This window comes from Rhagoletis pomonella, unplaced genomic scaffold (genome assembly GCF_013731165.1).
Source record: "Rhagoletis pomonella isolate Grant_MI unplaced genomic scaffold, Rhpom_1.0 Rhpom_scaffold_00004, whole genome shotgun sequence".
NCBI classification, from domain to species: domain Eukaryota; kingdom Metazoa; phylum Arthropoda; class Insecta; order Diptera; family Tephritidae; genus Rhagoletis; species Rhagoletis pomonella.
The window spans coordinates 33,141,976-33,158,707 of NW_023458558.1; the positions used below are offsets into that span (position 1 = coordinate 33,141,976).

At 34.8% G+C, this 16,732-nt stretch overlaps 1 protein-coding gene across 1 annotated transcript in view; it reads left to right on the forward strand.

The window, feature by feature from the left end:
- LOC118737493 (uridine diphosphate glucose pyrophosphatase NUDT14-like) overlaps nt 1–15,037 on the forward strand; it is a gene marked incomplete at its 5' end in the record, with an annotated part of 68,090 nt that extends 53,053 nt beyond the window's left edge. Inside the window, 1 exon segment of the mRNA XM_036468041.1 lies at nt 14,806–15,037.
- Between the last annotated feature and the right edge of the window lie 1,695 nt (nt 15,038–16,732).

Genomic DNA, 16,732 nt, shown 5'->3' on the forward strand with positions numbered 1-16,732 from the left:
ACATAAATATTTACATACATATGTAAATAGTATTCGTATAATAATAAAAAAAACGTATACTACATTTTAGTGGGAGTTTTCAATTGAAATTTTCATAACCTACTTTAATAACAATGCCGTGCGTACACATAGATATCATACACATAAAACCGCCGTTATAATATGAATATTTAAAGCACATACATACATATCGATTGAGTGCAAAATCGAGTGTGCAGCTTAAGTCTTTTGTATTGCATTGTTTTGTCATTGCAGCAGCATAACAATGGAAATTCTTACAAAAACATATGCAGTTACAGCAAAGCAAACATAGTAGGTGGAATTGACAAATGCTGGTTACTTTTGCATTCGCGTGAGCTTTATTTCTGTAATGTGTTTGTTGTGCCGCTGGAAAACAGATGCACCTTATAGTCTACGAAAAATTGTCACTGCATATCTGACGCCTCTAGCTTTAGTTGCAGATTCATATATATTTTGATTTATATACTTGCCTGGTCGTTATAATTGACAATCGATTCTTCTATTGCCTATGTATTGTGTGGCGGTGGGCGAAAAGCATCTCTGATGGTTTAAGAAGTTATTCTTTTAAAAAATTTTCCATTTTCTGTCTGTTTAACAATTATTCTAGCTGATGTAAGATTTTCCATTTAATGTTGTTCGAATAATGATTTATGGATTCAGTGATGTTAAAGCGTCGAACGATTATTGTTTTGTTGATTGTGTCGTTTGCCATTTTCTTTAACTAGCCCCAATTACAAAAGGTCCACTGAAGAGTCAATGCTTTTTTTCACTTAATGTGAAAGCTGACAGCTTACACTATTTAATTCCCTAAACACAGGCATCAGTAATTGTACATGGAATCGTTGGTTTATTTGTTGATTCGGGGTGTGAGAAAACAGCTCCTGTTTTATTTTTGTGAAGTGTGGCTTTTTATTACTTGCCAGGACCTTGTCATCGTACGTCACCTAAACTATGTACACCACATTATTGAGACCAATTGCAACCCACGGTTCCCTAGTACGGCGGAGTGCTCTAAAAAAGGGTAATAACAGGAAAATAATAGGTAAACTGCAAAGACTCGCATATATTAGCATACCGGGGGCAGTGAGTAGCCCACCACAGGGAGGGCCTAACATGATATTTCACTTGTAACCGCCGCATATTTTCATCCATATTACGACCGTAAAGAGCGCACTCCGAGAGGTCAGAACATGTGAAGGCAACCAATTTCGGGGATGCAGTAATACTGAATGAAATAAAAGAGGCCGGTTTGGGACTTCTATACGAAGGTACATATTAGGTTCATGCCCAGAGAATAATAGGAAGCAGGTCTGCCACTACACTGATAGTGCAAAGATAGAGCAAAGAACTGGATCCGGTCTCTACGCGAAGATCTTGAAGATCAATTGGTTCTTTCGTCTGCCGAATGATTGCAGAGCCTTCCAAGCAGAGAATTGCACTATAGAAAGGGCGGCTAGTATTTTACTTAGTAGAACGGTTCTAGAAGATACAGCCAATATATTTGTCGATAGTAAAGTAAGTAGTACTGAAGGGAAAAAAAAGAAGTAAAATCGGGAATTGCATTAAACGCTGGCCCCACTGAGTCATATCAACGTCACTCTATATTGGGTCCCCGGACATAGCGGTGTTGCAGGTAATCAATCGGTTGATGACATGGCCAGACACGGCTAAGAGATGCCAAGAGAAGACGCGAGCTCCGTACTACCAACTTATAGTGATTAGGCTAAAAAAATTGCCGAATACAGCGTGGCCGCTTCAACGATGGCTAATACCAAAACGTAATATCTACAGAAGTTGGCGTGGTGAGAAAGAGGCAATTGACTACTTTTTGTGTCGATAACCGGGTCTATAGACGAAGCGCCAGACACTCGCTTGAAGAGGGCACTCACAATCGAAAATTCGGTCACTCTAATTATGGATGTATGGTAAATTATTCGATAAACTAGAAATATATGAACAATGCCTATTTTACCAGAAATATTCACCAAAAAGTTAAAACTAATGGGTAAGATCGAGTAAGGCCTTCGGTCTTTTACCAAAATGTAATTGCAGAGCATGCGCAAGTAAAAGCTACAGTTTAAGGGCTCATAAGAACTATCAAATAACGAATAAGTGCCATTTGCAACAATAGTGTCAACACCGTTATGAAGTCTCTACATGTTTTTCTCTTTTCCTAGAAAATTTAACAGCCTTAGTGCCCACTCTCAGCGATGAACGGGAACAGTAGAAACGGTACAAAAAAAATGAGTACATACAATTTTCTGCAATAATGGTTTTTTTTGGATGAGCTTTTTGCTGGCGTGCTCACTTCCCAATTACAAAACCGACCAATCGGCTTAATGTGAATTCCCCTCCAGCATTTGTTATTTTGCTAACGCTTTCGAAGTAGATGTAGTGGTTGACAATCTAATGTGACTAAACATCTATGAATGAAACTTGAATTTAAATATCATATACTCATATATCATATAATCACCACAGATTAAGGTAACTCTATGTGAAGTAAAATCTACTAAGCAAGTAAAGAGAAAAAATTTAAAAACTTGAAAGAGATGTTAAAAATAAATAGGAAGAAGGAGAGAGTAATATTTAAGACGTTCTCTGTTTCTTTATAAACACATAGCCTTCGCTATTACGAACTCGCAACAAGTTTGAAAACTACTAGATTGATTTCATACAAAAACAAGTTTATTAGAAAAATAAATTAGTTGTGCTTTCGGCACAGATATACTTAATCGGGGCGACCGACACACGGTTGTATGTTTAATGAAAAATTATTCGCAAATTCGAAGAAAAAAAGAGAGAGAGCTTTAAAAGTGAAGTAAATAAAAAGAGAAAACGTGCATGAATTGAAGAAATTATTTGAGATCTCTTGAGTGTTAAGTAAAAGAGTTACCTGCCGTAGAAAATAGCCTTCCATTGTTTGCACTACAGCGTACGATCTCTTGTTGCAATCCAACATTTTAGCGAAACAACATGCTGCATATTATATTTGACTTCAAACCACCACCAACCGCTACGATTTTGTTCCAACTTAACCAGATGCAGTTGGCAGTGGCTTATCACGATGAGAGGGTTTTATTTTCTTGCTAACTGTAAACGGAGTCGGTTTCTTTTTACCGCTGGACGGTTAATTGCGTAGGTGAGGCTAAGCTGGCGCGCAGTGTATGAGATACCAGTACACTAACGCACACAAATGAACTCATTATAAATATAAGCGCGGAAAAGATGTGCAAATTTAACAGTTTTGTTGCCAGTGCAATAAAGTAAATAATGAAGAAACCAAATTAAAATAGTGAACAGATGTTAGTGTATTGAAATGGAAATAATACGTAGTGAGTGAGTGCAACTGCTCGTGGACTCAAAAAATAAGCGGCGGGGTCTAGTTGAAGTAAGTAAGCAAAACGGCATGTATGCATTTATACAAAAATGATAGGATATAAAATTGCGTATTCCCGACGGCGATGACATTTCTCAAGTAAAAGTAAAGAAAGACAAATAGGCAGATAAAAGAAACTGTCGGAAGAATTAATTTTTTAATTTCAAATGTTTCAAATTTTAGTACAATATTGTGTAGGTTTTAAAATTCTGAGAAATCTCGTTGATTTTTGGTAATTTTTTTTGCAGGCGCATGTCCCACCATTTTCATCCTTATAAAATATGTTCGAAAATTTTGTTTATATGGTAGAAGGTGCATAGCATCGTACTTTAAAAAGAAATTAAAAAAATCCACGGAATTTTTCAGGATTTTTATACTAGCATATTTTTAAATTTAAGATGACTAGGCCAAAAAACTGCAAAATTCTGAATAAAAAATTGAATATTTTTGCTGGACTGCTTTTGAACTTCGTTAATATATTATTAAAAAGTCGACAGTCGACTTGCAAGAGAGCAACGAACGATTATCTTTCAAATTTGAAGAAAATCCAAAAAAGTACGCGAACGCAAAACTAGCAAAAACTTGCAAGTTTTTAGTAGAGCTGATTGAAGTTTTGTTAACATACAAAAGCATGAAGCGGAAAACGTGTAAGGTTTTCCTAAAGCTAATGCTAATCAAACGTAAGTAAATGAGTATTTGGTTTATTCCGAAACATTTGCAGTTCTTATTAGTTATTTTACACTTAAACATCATCAAAATAAATTTCATGATTTTCATAAATTGTAAACGGATGACTTTGATCCGCTGTTTTTCTAACACTTCCCCTTCAAGTCAACTGTCACTTCGCGATCTCAATTTCCCCTACTTTGCAAGTTTTTTGTGTACGGGATCGCCAAAACCTGATAACTTGTGATAATTTGCAATAATTATCAGCTGGTCGAACAGACTAAAATCAGTCTAAAAATGATAAGCAGATTTTAAAATGGGTAATACTATGTCTCAAAAAGTATGCGGAAAATAGTATTTCATGAAATATTTTAACATTTTGTACTATATTTTTAATTTTTCAAAGATTAAGTGGGTTTTAATAATAACACTATGGAATAATTTTAAGGTTTTTGGCATGGGCTTTACGTTACTATCCATGTGTCATAGTGAAATCTTAAGAGCACTGATACCTGAGACTCCCTTTACGTAGCGTACTAATTTTAAGATACTCCCCCAAAGTTCGAATGCTGTTTCATACTGAAAGCGTTATTGGAAAATGTATCCCAAACTCTGAGATTGTCTGTTAAGTACACATCTGAACTTTGTCCATCTCAACTCGCCTCATCTTAATTCACCTCTACTAAATTCACCTCAGCACACCTCAACTCAACTAATTTTCCCTCGACTCCCGAAAATCCTAAAAATCTGGAAGCGAGAATCCCGGAAATTATAAAAAGATTGAAATTGTCGTGAAAGTATAGAAATAGGTCCGAAAATCCCGAAATAATCTTTAGAATACCGAATATCCTAACAAAGTCCCGAAAATTACGAAGTGGTCCCAGAATCCCGAAATAGTCTATAGAAGACCGGAAATCCTGAACCAGTTCCGAAAATCTCCATATGCTCAAGAAACCCCGAAATAGTGGCGAATATTCCGAAGTAATCCCTAAAATCCCGTAGATTACCTAGAATACCTAAAATTCTGAAATAGTCCCGAAAATGCCAAAGTATCCCCGAAAATACTGAAATAGTCTCGAAAGTCGCGAAATTATTTATTTTTACACTGAGTAAATAGCAAGTATTTAGTATTTAATAAACTGTTTAGTACTTTTTATCCAGTATTTAGTGAAGCTATAAATACTACGCACTTACATAAGTATCCAGTATCCAGTATCTCTCTTTTCTTCGCGGAAAGTTATTTAATACGAAAAATGAAAGCAGAAAAAAAATATTATTTTCTCATGGCCTCACAGAAAAAGCACCAAGAGCAGAAGTGAGTCAACGAATTTGCAAAGTTAATTAATTAAGGAGACAGTACGATGATCAAGTATGTACATGCTGTTCGGCAATTAACACTTTGTTTAGTGAGAGAGGAGCGTGTGAGGCGTTGAAGCTTAAAATATTTACATAACTTGCTCCATAGGCAAGCCAAAGTAGTGAATTTATAGTAAGGAGTAAAAGAAGGCAGTTGGTGTTGATTTGCATTAAGAAATTCGATCCCAACTAGAATTATGCAAATTGATAAGCGTCACACTAAAGGAGTCACGGCAAAAAAAGGCAAGCAAAGCGACGCCCCCTACCCGTTGGTGGATTATTGCAGCCATAAACTTGAGTTTCGCCGCTACTACTATAACTGCGGTGGTAACTTCCCAGTGAGAAAACTACTAATGCATTATGTGAGTGATAAATAATGTAATGTATTTCTTATGAGTTCCATTACTATTTACTATGTAATCAGAATTCTTAAGTCCCATCAATTCATATTAAATCACATTCATTCCTCCACATCACGTAATGCAAATTTTAATGTCCCACTTTTCGTAGGACATCGTCGTGGGAAAAATGCATTTTCGAGTGCAAAAGCTTTTGTTTTATTGACTAGTTTTTCGATGTCTATACATTACATTTTCCCACTGGGTTCTTCTTTCTTGCTGTCACTTGCGGTTGCAGCATAAGTGTGTTGGTAGTGGCTACACTTGTATGTGTATGTACATACCCTGTGGGGGAAATCGCTAGTTCTGAACTGTTGCGCTTCTATATGTACATTTAGACACAGTATTGGTCCGCGATATATCTCTTTTACATACAAAAACTGGCGCATTTAACATGGCGATGTCCTAGGAAGTGTCAATTGCCTGCCGCTGTATCCCTTTTTCGATAGTTCCGAACTAGAAATTTGATTCACTAGTTCGCGGTTTCCCTGCAGGGTATGTTTGAGTATGGGAGTTGAGTGTGCAAGCAACTTGCTATTGAAGTTCTCAGTTTGGCATGGCAATCATTCATTCATTCATGCATTCGGATCGGTATGGGCAGAGAAGTTGCGCTGGCGAGCTCATCTGCTGCACTTGTTGTCGTGGTCATGTCATTTGTGGCTTGTTCCCTTTTTGTAGTAACGTATTTGCTGCTTGATATTGTGGCTTTTGTTTTTGCATAATAAATGGATTTTAATTGAAATGCATTTGCACTAAGCGGCTCTGTTGCATTGAATTCTTCGGCGCTTATCCCTCGGTTGGTGGTTGGTGGTTTGCGGTTATTGTGCGAAAGTGGTTTTATGAAAGATGCAAAATCTAAACTTCAATATATACATAGTACCATAAGATTGTGTGACAAAAATAGGTCTACGATTTCAGTTTCTGAATAAACTAGGCGATCTGTGAAATAGCTAGTCATTTGCGCGTTCAACAAAAAAAAGAAAAACAAAAAATTTTAATTTTCTTAAACCCTAAAAAATTTCCTCTTTCATTTTTAAACAATTTTTGGATTTAATTATAGCTTTGAAATTGCAAAGTCCTTCTAAATAAATCCGGAAGTCGGAGAGAAAAAATAAAAACTTTAAATAAAAAAGTAGGTTTCAAACCCATTTATTTTTTATTTATTTTATGGTAGGAGAGATAGTAGCAATTTTTCGATTCAAGTTGTTGAAAAGTAATGATTGTGATAACGACCGCCCGAAAATCACGGCATCGTAAAAAGCGAAAAAATTAACATCCCTAGTATATATACATATGTACATGTCGATGGTATTCTGCAATAACAAAAAACTTATACCACTAAAACTTAAACCAAATGTGTTGCCAATGCGTGTATTGTTGTTAATTTAATTCGTCAAGAACAGCATATCTCATTAGTAGTTGAAAATATTCTTAAGTCTACTACAGAATGCCAATGTTAAGTTCGACTTTTCAAAATGTATACGGATTCCAAACGTATAAAAATGCTTATCTATATATATAATAGGCGAGTTTTCTTGCCCAGGACATAAGATCTATACCGTTCGCCCGATTTTCAAAAATGAGATGCCAAATTAAACCGCTTGGTCTATAGATGTGAAAAATGCTTTTAGTTTTTCGAAAAGAGTTGCCACCTGTTGAACAATTAAATTCAAATTATTTAAAAATCAATGCCATCATATTCGCACTGTTCGTTGGATTTTCCAAAATGAGGTGTCATTTTAAAAGGTTTGGACTATAGATATGTGGAATGAGGTTTAAATTTTTTAAAAAGAGTTGCCACCTTTTTTTAAAACTATTTAAAAAAATTAATCAATTATTATAAAATGAGCATAGATCGAGATGGTTTTGAAAAGCTTTGTTCATTAGCTGAGCTATAGGAGGTTGCCATCTGTTTAAAAAATCATATTAGGTTATAGGAATATGTATCACAATATGGGTGCCAAACGAAAGGGGTTTCAGAGAGTAGAAGTTTGAAAATATTTTGAGATGGTTGCTACCGATGTCGCATTTAGTTTACTTATACACAAGTTATATGAAATATGAAAATGTGTATGTCAAACGAAGGAGTGTTAAGAAATCTTTAGTTTGACCGCTAAGAATATTTTTGATGTGTTGGAAGAGGGTTGCCACCTGTTTAAATAGGTAAATTTAAATTATTTAGTAGGTTAAATTAATTGTTGTAATATGGGTATCAATCGAAGGGCGTTTGAAAAGTTTTATTTCTGAACTGTACTTAGCGGGGTTGCCATATTAAAAAAAAAAAAATTTCACTAATTCATCAGTTAATTAAAATATGTATCGCAATGTCAGGAAGGAAGAGAAGGAGACTTAACAACGATTAAGCTTGAAAATACTTTTGAAGAGGGCTGCCGCCTGTTTGAAAGGTCTAACTCAATTAACTAATACAAAAAATATATATGAAATATAAAAATACCGTAGTCAAACGAAAGAATGTTAAAATGTCTTTAGTTTGACCATTTGGAATTTTCAAAGAGTGTTGCCACGTGTTTAAATTGATACATTCAAATTATACATTTATATAGGAGGGTTGCCATTTGTTCGAACAATAAAATTCAAATTAGTTCATCAGTTTATTAAAATACATGTGTATCACAATGTAAGACGAAAGACATTTAAGAAGATCTTAGTTTAGGAATACTTTTCAAAAGGAATTTCAAAAACGGGTGGTCAAATTAAAAACAGCCTGTAAATGTGTGAAAAAAATTTATTTTTATTTTAATTAAGAACTTTTTCATCGGTGTAGGGTAATTTCAAATTTGATGAAATTAAAAACACACACTGCGCGACTGTTCTTCATTGGCACTCGAATATCTTATAACTCTGACTAACATTTGGAATATTTTTTAAGGTTTTGAAATTGTTGGCGTTTTAACGCCAAGGGGGTTCACTAGTTAAGTTATTAATAGTATTCATAGTTAGTAGCCAGAAAGGGAAAGGGGAAGTGTAGATTAAAGCTGACTAACACAATCTTTAGATCTTTATTTACTGCTTATTTCGGTGTGGTTTTTGGCTCCCTTTCAATGTTAATGGCCAACTGAATACCCTATTAATGTGTACGTGTTGGCACATGGTAGCTCGTATTCGCCCTTTTGCCGCCTGACTGATTGACATTCCGATGTCAGCAAGCAGGCGGGTCCTTAATTAAATTAAACGATTGTATATATTTTTCCGTTTGGTTTATTGCATACTTGGGTGGCATTGCCTTGCAAAGGTATTTGTTTGATTGCGATGAAACGAAATGAAGAGTGAAGTGGATATCAAGCGAATTTCAATCCATTCTGTATGACTGCCAGTTTGCTCCAGTGACTACTTTTGTTTCTTTGCGTTCCCTGTTTTTGTTTTGATTGCCTCTAAAATCAGCATCGTCGCCACTTCCACTAGTTATCTTTGTTTAATCAAACGAAATCTTGTATTAAATGATCTTCATTAGTCGAAAATCGTAACCATTAAATAATTCTTTTCCGTCTGCTGTGACCGTACGTTTCTCTCCATCAACAGCTACAGTTTGTTGCATGTTGCTTGTTGCTGTGCTGTGAAATTGTTCTGTTTGTGTTGTTGCTATGTATGCTTGGAGTTTTACGTGGTTTTATTGTTGGTTTGCATCGCGCTTGTGTTGAATATCTGGATAATAGCCTTTGGTCGATTTTTTTTTATAGATTTTGTAATAGATTGTGTTATCGATATTTGTATCGACTTTGTTATCGATATCTTTATTGATTCTGTTATCGATGTTTTTATCGATTTTGTAATTGATTTTTTTATAGATTTTGTAATAGATTTTGTTGTCGATATTTTTATCGATTTTGTTATCGATATTTTTATCGCTTTTGCTATCGATATTTTTATTGATTCTGTTATCGATTTTGTTATCGATTTTGCTATCGAAATTATTATCGATTTTGTTATCGATGTTTCTATCGATATTATTATCCCTTTTGTTATCGATATTATTATCCCTTTTGTTATCGATATTTTTTTTATTAGTGTGTGCTTTCGTTTTTGACTTGGTAAGAGTACATCCATACCACGTATTCTACGTTTAAACTTAGCGGCTGTGTCTCCGATACAGCCTGCAGACCAAGACGAAGGCGTTGGACTGTTCCTTTTTCTAATGAAGGTCGCCTCGAAGGTTATTTTTGGTTTCCGACCTTTTCTATTATTTCAAAATGTAACAGTATTTTATTTAAAGACAGTAGTACATATATTTAAAGATGATCGTTAATTGACAGCATCGGCATTGCATTTAAAAATACAATGCGGGAAATGTGAAGTCATTGACTTATCAGTGCAGTTTGCCTCGTATTATGCGGAGTTACTGTGATCTTATGAATTATCAGAGAAAAATTGCCACGCCGTAATACTGCAACAGATGTGCGCTAAAATAAACGAATATAAATATCATAGAAGATGCGTTAAATGTCAGCAAAGTATTACAGAAGTCTTCCGGTGAGATGGGAGAAAAGTTCTGAGCCTTATGCAACGCTCGTAAGAGTAATGTTATGCTGGTAAACCGGTTCTATGCGCAACAATACCAATCAGAAAGCCAACGTGTGGTATTTCTGTGCACACAGTAATGTTGCGTTAATGAGGCTACTTGCTCAATTTGATGAATACCCTATTGTAATCTGCTTTGCGACAAGTTTAGTATTTTCTATTGGTCGTTCATTCCGAGCAAATTGGACATACAGTTATGAAAGCGCAATAGTAACTAAGAAAAATGATTACACCTAAGAACGACAAGAACGGAACACATTAATGACAGGAAGGGGAATGAAGAAAAAAAAGGAGTGACTCAATGCACAGTAGTAAAATGCGTTTACTGCTAAGTGACAATAAAAGTCAACGGCACGGATTTTCTGTTGATTGGATAAAAAAATTTTACTTGAAAAAAGTTTACAGCACTTTTTCTAATACCTCTCGCCCCTTAATCCTCCGAGGGCATTTATGTCATGAAAATGGATTTTTCCAAAAACAAAAACTTCTGCGGTCATTTGAATTTTCGCATGCTCAACTGACAGCTCCAACAATTTGCACTTTGAACGCTCAATGCATTGTTCATTTCCTACAAATTTGCAAAGGGCGGTAAATGTATTTAAATACAGAAACGGTTGATGATGTTGGAGAGTACGGCCAGATGGTATGACGTATAGTATGTTACATTATTTTTGAGTTTTGCAAACACTCGTTGAATTATGCATGCCACACTAAACAAAAAAGTCTTAAAAAAAAAATAAGTTCGCTAATATGGACGTTCTGCTGGTGTTGCTTCAGGATGCCATGGTTGTCACCAAGTGGCGTAAAACGCCACCTTTTTGACAGACGCACACACGAAAACCGTAATTATTGCAGCAAAATAACGACTTTAATGTGCAGCAACAATAAAGTCGAGAACAAACAATAACAACTAATAACATGGTAGAGGTAATAAGTTGCCATTGCATTATTCCAAACTAAAACCACCAACAAGAGATGTTGGCGATGCATAGCCGATCGGCTATTGAATAGCGATCGGTAGCTTTGCGAACCGAATACCAACGAAAGGGAAACTATCAATGATGGTACAAACACGAAACCCGAATGCTAATAACAGCGCACTAAAGCTGATGCCAGATAAAACTTTGTGGCTTTGCGTGACATTTATAACTTTGCCAGCAAAGCGCCAGACGCAAAAGGTACGCCACAATGAACGCCAAGAAAACAGCTTTGTACTACTTTTTTACTGAAATTTCATTTATGTTTCTGCATGAAAACTCGAATTTGGACGAAACAAAATAAATATTAAACCGGCAGGATTGTCAACGCGCACAAAAAGATGGGAGTTGGCCAGCGTTTAATCTGACATCAGCTTAACAGTGGTGCGCTGAAGCAATGCTAATATTGCTAAAAATACTGCAATAGCGAATGAAATGAAATCATAAGCCAGTTCTGATTAATGTTGCTAAATTTGCGCTCTTGCGATGAGAAAAGTACTAAATTAGCAATACAACAAAGCAATTGAATCCAGAAGCCAACAATATACAGCAACATATTGACTGCTTGGGGCGGGATGATTTCGTCAGCCGGCAGTAGTTAGTAATTCGACAATTTATGTGCCAACTAAATTTCCCAATTTTGTCCAAAACTGTTGCATGCTGCTCACATTGTTGATCTGATGATATATGTACCCTGCGGCAAGCCAAAAAAATTTACTAAATTTAAGGTATATTTTTTAAATTTGTCATTCTACGAAACAATCGATATTGTGTTAATCGAAGTAGTAAATCATATCGTAAAATACGATGCCATTCCCACAGCTATAGTTATAGCATAGATGGTCCCATTTGATACTTTTGGCTGGCAGAAATGAATTTTTGAAAACTATGAATATTATTAGTTTAAAGGCAAATCATTTTTGACGTAGAATACGTCTTACGTTTCGATATGGAGGCTGTGTTCAAATGTTGTAGTTATAATTTTTAGAGCTTTACAAAAACGCTTATTGCGCGAGAACAGTGAAGCGATTTCAAAGAAAAGTGTGGCGTTTCAAACCAATTCGGTGTCCGTCGTAGAAACAACGGTAAATATTGGTTTATTTTTGGGTAAATTTTGAGCCTTTAAAGATCTCTAGCAACTTATGGTTGGCAGATATAACTTTCTACGATTTGTATATTTGGAGCTTTTCGGCCGTTGATTTTAAAGCAAAAACGTTGGTTTTTCTTTTCTGCCTCCTACGCGTTTCGACACATTATTGTGTCTTCCTCAGGGAGTCTATTTATTTTTACAAGAAAACATAATTAACAAACGTGTATACCAAAACATGTTTTTCAAACACTAACTTTCATTTTCGGGATATGGGTTCTTTGGACCATTTGAAATATTATCGTGCACAAATTTTATATATAAATTTATCAAATATCGGGCATTTAAAGGCAAAAAAATTTTGAAAAAATTTGCAATTTCTTTTTATTACCAAAATGCTCAAAAACCACTCGAATGATTTTGCTTTTGTTTTCTTTTATCAAAAATTCGCGTATTTCCCTTTCGTATGGTATATGGGAAGTATTGGCTGATATCTTCTAAGTATGTTTATTTTATTCAAATATATGGACATAAATGCTTTTCCAGACAAAATCACTTCGTCATCACTTTGCAAACACGTGCATGCGCTGGAAGTGAGAGAAGGGACAGAAAGTACATATGTGTGTAGGTATTTCGGCTTTTGAATAACAGATGGCACAATAAATATTTATCAAAGGCAAAGGTGAAGGAGAATATGTAGATGAAGACTATGATCAACATAAAACTAAAAACAAAGATAAATATAAAGAAAAATATGAGGATGAGGATACCGATAAAAGTAAAGATGAAGATAGAGGAAGAGAGATTAAAATAAAGGTAATTATAGAGAAAGGGATATAGACAGAGACTCAATCTGGGGACTAGTTTGGGAGTTTAGAGATTTTCGGAATTCTCGGGACTTATCGATATAATAATCGATATTTTATCGGTTTTGTAATGGACATTTTTGATCGATTTTGTTAGATAAATTTTTATCGATAATGTTATTGATTTTGCTATCGATATTTTCGGAACTTATTGATATAATAAACGGTATTTTTTATCGATTTTTTTATTGATATTTTAATCGATTTTGTTATCAGCTTTTGTAATAGATTTTTTTTAAGATTTTGTAATCGATTTTGTTATCGATATTTTCATCGATTTTGTTATCGATATTTTTATCGATTTTGTTATAGATGCTTTTATCATCTTTGTTATCGATACTTTTATCGAATTTGTTATCGATTTTGCTCTCGATGTTATTATCGATTTTGTTATCGATATTTTTATAGATTTTGTTATCGATGTTTTTATCGATATTGTTATAGATGTTTTTATCATTTTTATCGATCGATTTTGCTATCGATATTATTATCGCTTCAGTTATCGATATTTTTTTCATAGTGTGTGTGCTTTCCTTTTTGACTTGGATGTACTCTTAACCATACCACGTATTCTACGTTTAAATTTAGCGCCTGTGTCTCCGATACAGCCTGCAGACCAAGACGAAGGCGCTGGACTGTTTCTTTTTTCTTTTTATTTAAAGTCTTATGGCCTTACTCATAAAAAAATAAAGTAGCTTTATAAAAGGTTCATATATTGAAAAATGTATGAAAAAGGCCATAAATATTTAGATATAGATATTTATAAGTTTGATTTGGCAACTCTTATAAGTAAAATACAACCCTGAATTTATTTGCACACGCCGCTGTTATAGGGCCTCTTAATCACACAAAAACATTGCGCATTATCGGGCTTGTGTCAGTCGTTTGTGTGGTGTTTGGGGTTGTTTGTACTAAATTGCACAGTTATAATGCTAAAGTCAAAATAATTTTGATATTTTGCTCATGCTTGTGATATTGATTTTGGCGTCCAGATCGTGCTGTAAAATATGGATAAGAGCGTAGAAAATATTTGATTTGTTTTAATATTCCTGCGTTTTAAAGCTGAAACTATCAGAATATACAAGGCCCAAGCTTACACATATTTGCTTGATATAAGTTTGTTTTTCGTTATGCAAATAAGCATACAGATTTTCAGATTTTGTTAAAGCAAGTAATATACATAATTTTTTTTTTTTGGATTTATTTATAAAATTTTATTTATTTGTTTTTTCAAATAAAAGTTCAATATATAACAGTTTTGTTTGCTTATGTTACTTTTTCTGCTCGGCAATTGATACTTTTTTTCAAGCTCGCAGCAACGCCGTAATTTAATAATACTGTAATGTATAATACGGGGGTTGTATTCTTTGAACATGAGTCTTTCATCCTGAATTGAAATTATCCCGCACCTAGATAACGACCCGTAATTTGTTGCATTGTGTTATTATTCAAGTAAACATGCTAATATATTAAAAAATGTTTACTAAATAATGTTTTACTTTATTTTTCTTTATTTCAGGTAATTATTGACCGAAACCCCCTTCCCGGATGGTATTCTCGCAAATGTCAAAAGATCTAACTGTCTGCTTGGTTTCATCAATGCTGATGTAACGATTTGTCAGTGAGGCGCAAAGCCGATTCTTGTGAATCCGGAACATCACCAATTTATTCGTTAGCCAACGCTGTATGGATTTAAACGTTATACACGCATTTTTACAATTAAATAAAAACTTGATTCATTAAAACGAAAACTTTTATTTGTGCAATTCTTAATACTCAAAAACATTTATAAACGTATGTATATCTGAACCACGTGTAAGTAAGGCACCTATGTAGGTGTAAATCGGATACATCGCTCACCGTAAAGCCCAGCCGCAATTTACTAGATTAGCTGGCACGAAAGCCTTAATCCACAAGAGGAGGTAACTTTATTTGCCGTATATATATTTGTTAGCCTATACAGGGTGGGCCAAATAAGATCTACCTTTTTAGTATTATTGTTATTTTCCTTCTGCATGTTATAGTTAATCTCTTGGAAAATCATAATGGATACTTTCAGCAAACCCCACCAACAACGACTACAACACGCTATTCGTTTTACACAATTAGCCATACAAATTGAGTTTTTAGGTAATGTGTTGTTGCCGGATGAAGCGCATTTCCAAGCAAAACTGTAGATTGTGGGCTCCGAAAATCCAAGGTCAACACACCAGCACCAGTTACACCCATCCAGAAGCACTGTTTGGTGCGGTGATAAAGTTATCGGCCCATATTTCTTCGAGAATGAGGATGAAATGCCAGAAACGATTTCTGGGGCTTCTTACAGAACAACGATTGACAACTTTTTGGGGCCAACGGCAGAGCAGCATCCTAGTTTGTGGCTCCAACAAGATGGAGCGACGGCGCACTCTGCTAGGCAAACTAGGCAGACTATGGTAGGTACACCATGTACTTGGCCCACCCTATACTTGCAGTTATACATATCGTACAAAACCGCGTATCGTCGTTCTGCAAAACCGCGTAACTGACATTTTTTGCCAAAAATTATTAGATTTGCTCACACACAAGCTCTTGGCTCAAGCCTTATCCATTTGTCCTGAAGTATACTAGCCAGAAATGCGATTGTTTATTAAAAACTAGAGATGTGCCGGATGAGATTTTGCCGGATAACCGGATTCTGGATACCATGTACAAAATAAGAGCCGGTATACTGCTCCCCTTTATAAATTTCACAATCGGCCTTATCGTGAATTCATGTGAACAAATATCCCCAAAAATTATAAAGCACAACAAAAACAATATTTCACAAATTTTTATTTTTTTTTTGTTATGCATGTTAAATTATGGGAAAAAGTTATTCGCATGGGAACAATATTCAGTCTTATCATGAATCTTTTTTTCGTGTGAACTTGCTCACATTTCGCCCTTGCAGGGGCCAATTCCTGTTCTGTGATAACGTGAAGTGAAAACATTTTTCATCCCTTCACATAAAAATTAATTAATTGTCAAATGAAATGAAAAATATTAAAATTCCTATAATTCGGAAATGCTTCTTTTCATAATGAAAAATATTAAAATCGTTAACTATAATTTCTAATGGTATCTAACATTAAATTGGATTATGAAAAAAAAAAATAAAATAAAATCAATAAATTTCTGAACAAGATTTTTAAATTTAATCTCCCATAATTGAAATCCGGAAATCCGACAGGATTTTAGCTAGTATCCGGTCCGATAGTCGGATAACAGAAAAACCGTCGGATAAGCCGGATTCCGGATATCTACCGGATAGCCGGCACATCCGTATTGAAAAGAGAACCATTTTGAAATATGAGTGTTTTTACTCTCTAGAAACTAATTTATGCAACCTCACATACGCGGTTTTGTACTTTAAACGACGATATGTACAAGAGTGCATGCGTAAATAGAAAACATTGTATTCGCAA